The sequence below is a fragment of the Euprymna scolopes genome, chromosome 14, assembly GCF_053919585.1.
Source record: "Euprymna scolopes isolate OS-2025 chromosome 14, ASM5391958v1, whole genome shotgun sequence".
Classification (NCBI taxonomy): Eukaryota; Metazoa; Mollusca; class Cephalopoda; order Sepiida; family Sepiolidae; genus Euprymna; species Euprymna scolopes.
The window spans coordinates 19,121,959-19,132,796 of record NC_136495.1 but is presented as its reverse complement, the minus strand read 5'-3'; the positions used below and the strand labels follow the sequence as shown (position 1 = coordinate 19,132,796).

Below are 10,838 nucleotides of genomic sequence, written 5' to 3'. Positions count from 1 at the left end.
ACTAAATTTGCTGCTCAGGAATAGGCACTAAATTTGCTGCTCAGGAATAGGCACTAAACACAAATGCAATAAAAACATCCATGCGAAGGACTGTTCTGATAAATGCAGGTTGTGTGGTATTCTCTTGAAAAAGTGGCACACATTGTTAGTGCGTGTTCTATACATGCTCCAAAAGAGTACAGACATCGTCATGACAAACTTTGTACAGATCTGCACTGGAGTTTGTGTCAAAAGTTTGGAATCTAACTGTCAGACAAATGGTAACAACATCACCCATAAGGGGTTGTGGAAAATAAGGACGTTAAGATTCTCTGGGATTTCATGATTCAGTGTGACCGAGAGATAACTCACAGGAAAACGGATATTGTAGTTATGAATAAAAAGACCGATGAATGCCAAATTATTGATGTGGCTTGCCCAAACGACATCAATTTAACAGGCAAGAAGAATGAGAAACTACAGAACTATTAGAAACTGAGGGTGGAGATTGTGGAATAAGAAAACTTCAATCGTGCCACTTCATCAAACCTCCACACTAACGTAATGTACTTGCAATAACCCTTATCCCTGAGTGGCTTCCGGGCCTTGATAAGTGGTGATCACTGTGTAAAAAAAAAATTATAGGTCCGCTTGACTCAATTCCTGATGATTTTATGAAACAGCTGAACTCCTTGGGAATCAGATACAACATTACCGTACTCCAAAAATCAGTTTCTGCTTGGCTCAACAAACATCATACGCCAAGTGCTTTCCATGTAATTGGCCCTGACTATCTTCACTAGCTTTGGTGTAAGAGCCCGCTCTTAATGGGAAAAATCCGATGTAAAACAGCCCAACACTGTGAAGTTAATTGAATACTACTACTACTACTACTTCTACTACTACAACTACTACTACTACTACTAATACTAATAATAATAATAATAATAATAATAATAATAATAATAATAATAATAAACACGATTTTAGCGCATGTGCACACTTTTTCATCGCATTCTATTCAAGCTGCTAAATTGCGATTTACTTCTTTACGTTTAGTAACTTTGAAATCAATTGTGTAGGCTTGGTTGTTTTAACAGGCGAAATACAATCGCCAACAACAGTTTATTTTTAGCTCATACTCGTGACCTACTTTTTCAGCAAAAATATCACTTGCTCTAATTGACACAGTTTTATACGGGACTGCTTATAAATTAATAGTGTCTTGCGAAAACTTCGACTGCTCCTCGGTAGTATAGTGGTAAGTATCCCCGCCTGTCACGCGGGAGACCGGGGTTCAATTCCCCGCCGGGGAGAGCGTATTTTTATTATGTTACAGAGTGCATTTTATTTATTTTTTTTCTTTACATAAGAATTAAATTTTATGTTTTTTACATTTCTTTTACAATTTAAATAGAAGAGGTGTTCCATTTACAAATATTTTAAGGAAGACGCATACTTAAGGCATATTTTTAGCCCTTAGGCAACACTTGCTGTTAATTTTTAAACACCTAGTTTTTACTATAAAAAAACAACTGCAGCAAGCAATGGTGTCTTCAAGGACTATGGAATTCTTCTTTGCTTAAAGTAAAGTGCATTAACTAATGATTGAAACCCATGTTTGAATGTTTGTATTGTTTTTTGATAAAAAAAATTCTTTTTCAAAGACACTAGACCTGATTTCATGTGATGTGAAAAATTCACACCCACCATAGGCAATGTGTGTAAAAATACCATCGTAACTCAAGAGTTAATAAAAACAAAAAATCATATTGCATATATATATATATATATATATATATATATATATATATATATATATATATATATAAACAAAAAAATACATTTCCACTAATATTTAAATAAAAATAATTATTCATTATATTCCGCGATCATTATTTGATAAATACTGAAAATTTCATTAAAATTGGTTAATTTCCTGATTTTTAGTGAATTTTTAAGTAAAGGGGGGAGGGGTCAAAATGTTTATACATTTTGAGCATCGGCATTCATTTTGCCCGTACCTAGTTAATAGAATACAAGAAAAAACTAAGGTTAGATGGAAAAAACAAATATTCGCAGTAAATACATTAGCAGTAGTAAGCTATATTTCGGCATGAGGTGTAGAACGATATGTAAAAGAAAAAATAATCTGAAAGTTTATATGGTCAACTGTAAGGAAACGCTTATAAAGGATGTGTCAAAATTGGAAACATTGCAAATGAGCGAACTAGTAGGGAAACAAATAGTTTAAGGCAAGAAACGAATGAAAAGCGAAAGAGAAGTGGTTTGAAAAAAAATGGTCAATTTAGTTGGGATGCGCAAAAAGCAGTGGACAACTAAAAACCGATGATTGTTGTCAAAATGTGATTCGAAGTTTGGTTTGGTTTGCTTTGCTTTGCTTTGGTTTCGTTGTTTTGTTTTACGGCATATCAACCCTTTTCGGGTTATTTAATGTTGAATCTAATTATTTTGGAAACAGTTTTTATGCTTCAAGTTCTTTATATCTTCAAATATTTAGTTTTTAGGGTTTGGTTTGGTTTGGTTGTTTTATGACATATCAACATTTTTCGGGTTATTTAATGCCGAATCCAGTTATTTTGGAAATAGTATTCATGTTGCATCCAGTTATTTTGTAGAACTTTTTTATTCTTCAAGCTTTTTGTATCTTCAATCGCTAGTTTGTAGTGTTTGGTTTGGTTATTTTATAGTGGATTTTATCGTTTTTGTTCTCTGCCCTGCAGAACGTGAATGAGTTTTGCAATGGGAGAGTGATAAGGGTTACAGTATTAATGTTTGGTAGATTTTAAGTTAGGAAGCCAGTCAGAAAGTGGGGGACAGAAAGATAAATGTGAAATGGGAAAAAGGAAAAGGGGAAAAGGTGGGTTGTTTTTGTTTTTGGCTTTGAAAGTTTTGCAAAAGGAAGTAGAAAAACAAAAAGCATCAATGTTAAGTGCATTTCGTTTCAGGAAGCCAATATCTTCAGACAGCCTGATTTGGTAGCACCAGTTGAAGGTTAGAACATACTCCCTAATATGTGCCACACAAGAGCAAGCGCTCCGAACAAATTATGTGATGTATCATATTGATAAAGCAGCTGAATGTCTGAGGGTGTCTGAAAAGATTGGCTTCCTAGCCTAAAATGCACCAAATATTGATATTAGTATCTTCTTTTCTATTTTATTATTCTATTTACAAAACTCAATCATGTTCTGCAAAGTCAAAAACAAAAACAATTTTCCTCTAGAAAACAAGCAAACCAAGCACCATCAATAAATATTTGAGGATATAAAATATTTGAAGCGTAAGTATTTTTTTTTCTAAAATTACTGGATATAAATAACTCGAAAAGGGTTGATATGCCGTAAAAAAAAATAACCAAAGCAAACTCCATGAATAAATATTTGAAGATATAAAATACTTGATGCACAAAAGCTTTTGCCCAAATTTATTAGATTTTGCATTAAATATCCCGAAAGGAGTTGATATGCCGTAAAACAAACAACCAAACCAATTTTTTTCTTTACAAATTGAATAATGTCTAATTCAAGTACAGAGGACTGGTGAATGCTTTACAAGGAAAGTATCACGGGCAATAATATTAGGGATACACTGACAATTACCCAAAAGAGCACATGGAACACAATTGATGTTGTGCTCATCAAGCAAATATAGTATAATTACATCTTAAGTATAATAATCGAATCTTTAAAATACAACATAATTACATCTTAAGTATAATAATCGAATCTTTAAAATACAACATAATTACAGTAACGATTGTGAGATTTATTGACGGATTTATGAGTGGCATTGGAAGGGGGTAGTGTTACCTTGAACAACGTAGACAAATGATGTAGCTCACTGGTTCTCAGTCAGGGGATGGTTACTCCCTGAGAGCATTTCAAGATTGAAGTGAAGAAGTGACACCGCAGATTAACAAACACAAACTGGATCCAGGGCTACAAAACACGGTATGCATCGTTCCTCGCTATTGAAAGGGCATGTTAGATTTATAAAATAAAAAATACCTTTACATCTCTGGTCCAGCACAACACACCTCCCATTTTGATTAAGATCTTTTTGATTGTCCAAGACGATTCTCCTTGATTAATCAATAGACACTTACTTTTGACTGGAGTGCACCACGCTGAAATTCTTTTAAGTTTGCTGATAATTCAATAATAAACTCAGCCACCCTGAAGGTGGACAAACACACACACGCACTCACACACACACACACACACACACACACACACACACACACACATACGTACCTACAACGGAACTTTGAAACGAACTTTCTGGTGCTTTCGTCTACTTCTTATTCAAGAACTTGAAAACTTCTCAACAAACGTTGATCTTTCAAAATATATTTTGCATCTCTGTAAAAATGTTAATATAAATATGTTTTGTTCGTTAATTCATATTTTATCGCTTTCATCCCAAAGTTCAAGTTGTTGAGTTAGCACTTACTTTACCCATACATAACATGTTTTTAGACTTCTTTTTGATTCGCTAATTAAACTATATGTATATTAATTGTTAGCAATGTTATTGGCACTTTTCAAGGGCGTTACTATTGCCAAAATACACTGTCTGTAGCTAGGAACATCACTGGTGAATATCTGGACGATGGTAAGTATATTTTACGTTTTGATAAGTGGATCGTCAATATATTACGTTATTCTCAGTAAAATCAATGATTTCACTGAAGGATCGAATTTTTGTCTATCGAATCTTCAAACTTGATTTAATCAAACAGAAACATGAGATTCGCCATTTAATCAATTTTCTGGAATATTTTCTGGGCACCAAAACGAAATTGACAAAGGAACAATTCGCAGAGGTGATATTTTAAAAGAGCCGATTCGCCCAGAGGAGTTTGGAAGAGTTTCATTGGCTTCATGGAGGTTCGCTTCTAACGTGAAATGGCGCTTCTCAAATAATAACAATTTTTAAAAAATGGTTTAATTTTGAAAAGTAAATGATTTAATCAAATTAAAACTAAAATCCCTAAAGAAATAAATTAATTTTAGATGCGTTGAAGCGACTGAGTATGAGACGTGATCCGCCATATTTAAATTTGAAAGATCAGGTTTAAACGCATCCGCGCATGCTCTGTACGTCAATCAGTTATTTTTCAGGTTTACGCTTGAAAAATATTTTCAGATACGTCCAGGTACTTTAGATACGATCAGGTATTTTTAGTTACGTCTAAGACACTATACCCGATAGTTCTGTCCCGTTTATTTCTGATATAGTGTCTTTAGATGCGCATAAGCATCTATATATGAGGTTCCGTCCGTCGGTAAATCTGGCCTGCTTTAGGTGTAAACTAGAATTTCTGACGCGTCCATAGAATTTCTAGGCCATTGTTAAGACATGTATCTTGTACTGTGTAGTTTTAAGAGATCAACCCTCCTAGACTTTACAGGGTGGAACGATAAAGATGTTGCACTAAAGAAAATAACGCTACATATTTATTTTAAACCTTTTACTGAGAAAAGAAATTCAGGTTCCTTAATTATGTAGTAGAGCTGACATCTATTTAATGTAGACGCCTTCAGCCTAATGCCTCGATATGGGTCTGGAACTGGGAGCATACCTTCTCGAGACGCGCCGACGGGAACTCGGCAAATGCTCGGCTGGTGTCGGCGATCAGGCTGACTTTGGTGTTGTGACAGGTCATGTTGATGATGTTTTCGGCATATGACCAAACGTAGTAGTCCAGCGGGTTCAGGTCGGGGGAGATGGGAGGCGATGAGAGAACGGTACAAAGTTGTAGCACTCCTTCTGAAGCCAAGCCTGGGTCTTTTTAGACTTGTGGGTGTCGCAGAGTTTTGCTGCCTCATTCAGCGTCTGACATCGGTCACCTGATTGCACCAGGGCATCACCACACTCTTCATCACATCCAGGTACAATTTGGTGTTGACTTTTAAACCGACTTCGAAGATGTGAGGTGGCACACACCAAAAACCATAACCGTGGCTGGAAACTTTGTTTTCATCACTCTGAGCACGTCCCTGTTATTCGTGGCAATCCAGCGATGCATTTTGAGAGTGCTGGCAACGGCCTTCTTGTCATAACAAGGATCGGTAGAGATCATGAGTTGTACAGCGGCGCATCTCTGATCTCGCTTGTTGAGCATTGTGTCACTTTATACATGATAGGAAGCTCCTATCAACTAGAAGATGGTCTGCAACAAAAAAAAAGAAACCGGTTTTCATCAAACGGAAATGGAATCATGTCTTTTCTGGGGCGACAATTTTATGTTTCCAACCTGTATATTCTCTCTGTGAGCAAAGGTTAGTTTGTTGCTAATTGCCTGAGACACCTCTACCAGGAAATACCGAGTACTCTTCGTTTAGCGTGCTGTCTTTTCAATCCCACTTTCCCGACTTTGTGTCACATCGTCCCGCCAAGAGAGGGAGGTAAATAACATTTCTATATGTGGTAAGTTTAGCCCGCTTAAGGTTTGAAACATCATAATTAACGTATACAAGCATTATTAGAAGAAGGCTGTTCGTCGATAGGTTCTTTCCTGTTTTCGTTTGAAATCGCACTAGTATGTCGGATTATTATACTTACGTTTTAAATAGAAGAAAGATTTTTTAGTTTACTTGAAGCATTATGCGTAGTGTGAAAGTTGTTTGAAAGCTATGACAATGCAGCTTGTGGGAAACATCGTGGACACGAGTTAGTGTATAAAAGAACGATGACAATATTAGAAGGAATTTCAATAATTTTCAATTATATTACGTTTATTTACCAAGATAATGTGTTGTAGGATAGTCAGTGTTGATATCCTGAATTTTCGAGAACAGAATCTCTTCATCAGAGGAGAAAATAAGAGTCTCCAACTGTTCGGCGAGGCTTTCCTTTGTTTTATTATTTTTGTTGATGTTTTATTTTAGTACAACAAATTAAGGAAGGGCAAATTAAGTCACGGCAAAAATAAAACAAAGGAAAGTTTTGCCGAACAGTGGAAGACATTTATTTTCTCCCCTGATGAAAAGATTCTTTTCTTGAAAATTCGGGATATCAATACCTACCACTCTGTATGACACATTATGTTAGTAAATAAACGTAATATTATTGAAAATTAATGAAATTCCTTCTAATATTGTTATGATTTTTATACACTAACTCTTGTACGCAACGTTTCCCATAAACTGCAGTGTCATATTTTAAATAGCATTTCAGATGAATTCACTCATCTCTGTCTGTTCTTTGGGCGGTTTTGCTATTTATGTACGACAAATTAAAGCACGATAAATGATTTCTGCTGATTCTCTATTTGTGTGATATTTAGGCACGCCAAATTAAGGAACTACAAATTATGCACGAGAAATTAAGGCACGACAAATAGTTCATGATGATTCTCTATTCGTTTTATATCTTAGTCCAAAAAATTAAGGAACGACAAATAAGGTCACAGAAAATTAAGGCACGGCCAATTAAGGCAGAATAAATTAAGGTACGACAAATGGCCCCTGATAATTCTCGATTTACGTGATGATTAGGAATGACAAATAAAGGCGCGACAAAGTAAGGCACGAAAAATTAAGACACGATAAATGGCTCTTACTGGTGGATGGTTCGTTAAAAATCTTTCAAAACAATAAACACTTTTATTAGTACTTAGGGTTAAACTTTTAAAAAATATGAGTAAAACATAAACACGTATTCTTCTAGATTAAAAAAAAGAATATATTTGCTTACTTTTTTAAAATCGAAATGCTTTTTGTTTTTTTATAAATGTTTACCAAGAAATGTGTATAACAAGTAAGTTTAATAACAAATTATTTCATTCCTCAAATCTTGGCCTGTGAGTCTGAAATTTTTGTAAACTTTTTATTTATTTATTTATTTATTTATTTATTGCAAAGATTTTTAACACAAAAAACAGTATAGCAGTCCGTCTAAATAGAAATCGTTTGTATTTTGTTGTTCTTGATATAAGAATCCCAGGTTGCTCGAATGGCGTGCTTAAATATCACACGACTAAATAAATAATCAATAATTATCAGGGGCCATTGGACGTGCCTTAATTTGTCAAACACGAATAGTAAAACCTGTTCATCAGGTTCGGGTGTGAAATAGCATAATAGTTACGCTGTCACGCTTTAGTTTGAAATAAAAAAAAAACTTTGTCTGTCACGTCTAAGGCTGAAATAGCATTTTAATCGAACTGTCATGCTTAACTTTGAAAAGACAACCACGTCGGGCTGTCACACTTAATAATAAAATAGTATTTTCATTGGTCTGACCATGACTTTTGTAAATAAGAGGGAACCTAGTTAGTAAAAAATGATGTCATACCTGAGGTAGAAGCAAGCAGTCGAACAGTCAGACTGTCGATGATGAATGAGAGCTTTAATTTAAAAATGTCTCCCGAAAATCTCTAAATTCCATACACAGATCTAAAATTTGTCATGCTTAAGTTTGAAATAGCATATCATGGGTTTGTCACGCTTAAGTTGGAAATAGCTTTTCGTCGGTTTGTCACACTTAAGATGGAGATAACATTTGGTGGGTTTGTGATTCTTAAGTTGAAAATAGCATGACGTGAGTTTGTCACGATTAAGTTGGAAATAATATTTCGTGGGTTTGTCACGCTTAAGTTAAGAATAGCATTTCGTGGGTATGTTTGTTTGTCACGCTTAAGTTGAGAATAGCATTTCGTGGGTTTCTCACGCTTAAGTTCAAAATAGCATTTCGTGAGTTTGTCATGCAAGTTTGAAATAGCAGCAAACTTTTAAGGACAATCTCTGGTATGCTGTCAGTATTAGTGAATCCAATATTTTATATATGGGAGAAATATTAGGGTAGACTAGATTACACGGATTGGGTAGGGTAACTCATCTAGATAACTAGAAGGAAACTCTGAAGTAAAGCTAATCCCGCTTTCACTTATCCCAACCGTGTTCTTGGTTGTACTCTATTTCTTTTGATCACTGGACAACATAATTTTTAGTTTGCTTGAAGCATTGTGCGTAGTGTGAAAGTTGTTTGAAAGCTACGACAATGCAGTTTGCGGGAAACATCGTGGACACGAGTTAGTGTATAAAAGAACGATGACAATATTAGAAGGAATTTCAATAATTTTCAATTATATTACGTTTATTTACCAAGATAATGTGTTGTAGGATAGTCAGTGTTGATATCCTGAATTTTCGAGAACAAAATCTCTTCATCAGAGGAGAAAAGAACAGTCTCCAACTGTTCAGCGACAATCTCTGGTATGCTGTCAGTATTAGTGTATATTCATTCTTTCTACATTAGATCATGAATAACTTACACGTTTCTCTTATATGAGTATAGATTTCTAAATAGACTCTACTTTCCCGTCTTTTCAGTTATAGTGTTTGAGATTAATTTTTCATCATATCGTATGAATCCGAAAATTCTATTGTTGGCTTTGATTTCCCCAATATTTTTGTAGTCAGAATTATTTCTAGAAAGACATCAGGTACTTACGGGAGGGACCACAAGAAGCTTTCCAACATCATAAGTGAACATGAATTTTTTTTTTTTTTTTTGGCGGGGGTGGGGACGAACTTGATTCGAACTTGAAAACACCCGGGTCGTCAGCGCGCGTCGTAAACCACTTGACCACTGTCACGTCCTAGATCAATTCTTAAGAGTAACTTTACTAAAACGGAAGCCTTCACAACTGATCAATCCTGAACATGTAATATGGCGCGACCAAACGTATCACTAATCATCCTACATTCTTTAGAGAACGTTGTCGTTCTTTTAATATTGAAATCGATCCTGATGTTAACTAAGAGTCGAACGGACTGTGATAGATTGATTCAAAAGGTGTTAAAATGCGTAGACAATTTTAACATGAGACGAATATCGTTTTGGACGGCGTGAAATAAAAACATGAAAAATAAATTCCTCATAAACACGCGACTTTATTTATTGAAACATTCCTTAAAAGAATTGGTAATGGCTAATGTGAGTTTCGCAGTTTTAGTCGAGACAAGACGACATATTCCGAGCAGCCACATCCTCAATGAAACACAAATCAATATATCAATGACTGATTTGGATAAATGGAATATGTCAGCTAACCTTCTCTATTATCTATCGTCTGTTTTTCTTGTGGCACAAAGCAATGAAAGATAATTCCTTTTTGTGTGGCCTTGTGCCAAATTTAGAGCTAATGGAAGATAATACTATTTTCTGAGCCAAAACGTCATTATACCCGGCATTTAAAAGGGGAGAATGGCTTGCCTATTAAATTTTACTTCACCCTGTCAGTAACCCAATGTGCTCAAACGGTCAAAAGTTCAAATTACCTGTAACTGGCAGTTGTCGACAGAAGCTTGTGTGGGCCGTTGTGGATAAACTACCACGAGTTACTTTTGTTCTTTATTTATAACTTGATTCTTTCTTTCACGTTTTCTTTTTGTTTGATTTTTTTTCTATCTTTTTGACGACACAAAAAGGTAGAACAACCGTTAAAATTCGTTATATGTACTAGGAAAGTTTTGCTCAGGTCGATAATACGAGTTTTGTGATTTTTTAAATGCTGCCACCGAAAGCGAAATGATATCTCCTTAATGGTTAATGATTATGGCCAACTTGCCCAACACATGAATTCAGTAATCTTCAGGATGCGATGATGTCGTGCCCAGAACGATAAGATTCTACACCAGGGACATTCCCATGACATAGATGCACCAAGGCACACCCCTCAGGTCACGATAGTTTAACATACCGATATAATTCATCAATCTAATATGATGTTAATGCTCAGTTTATCAACCTTTGTTTTCCTAAGGTTTTTTTTATTCTTATATATTTTAATTACATAAAATACATCTGTAATGTTCCCCCCGACC

At 35.1% G+C, this 10,838-nt stretch overlaps 1 non-coding gene across 1 annotated transcript; it reads left to right on the top strand.

Moving 5' to 3' along the window:
* The first annotated feature begins 1,223 nt into the window (after nucleotides 1-1,223).
* Trnad-guc (transfer RNA aspartic acid (anticodon GUC)) lies at nucleotides 1,224-1,295 on the top strand. Its single transcript has one exon. It is a non-coding gene; the product is annotated as a tRNA-Asp (tRNA).
* Nucleotides 1,296-10,838: the final 9,543 nt, after the last annotated feature.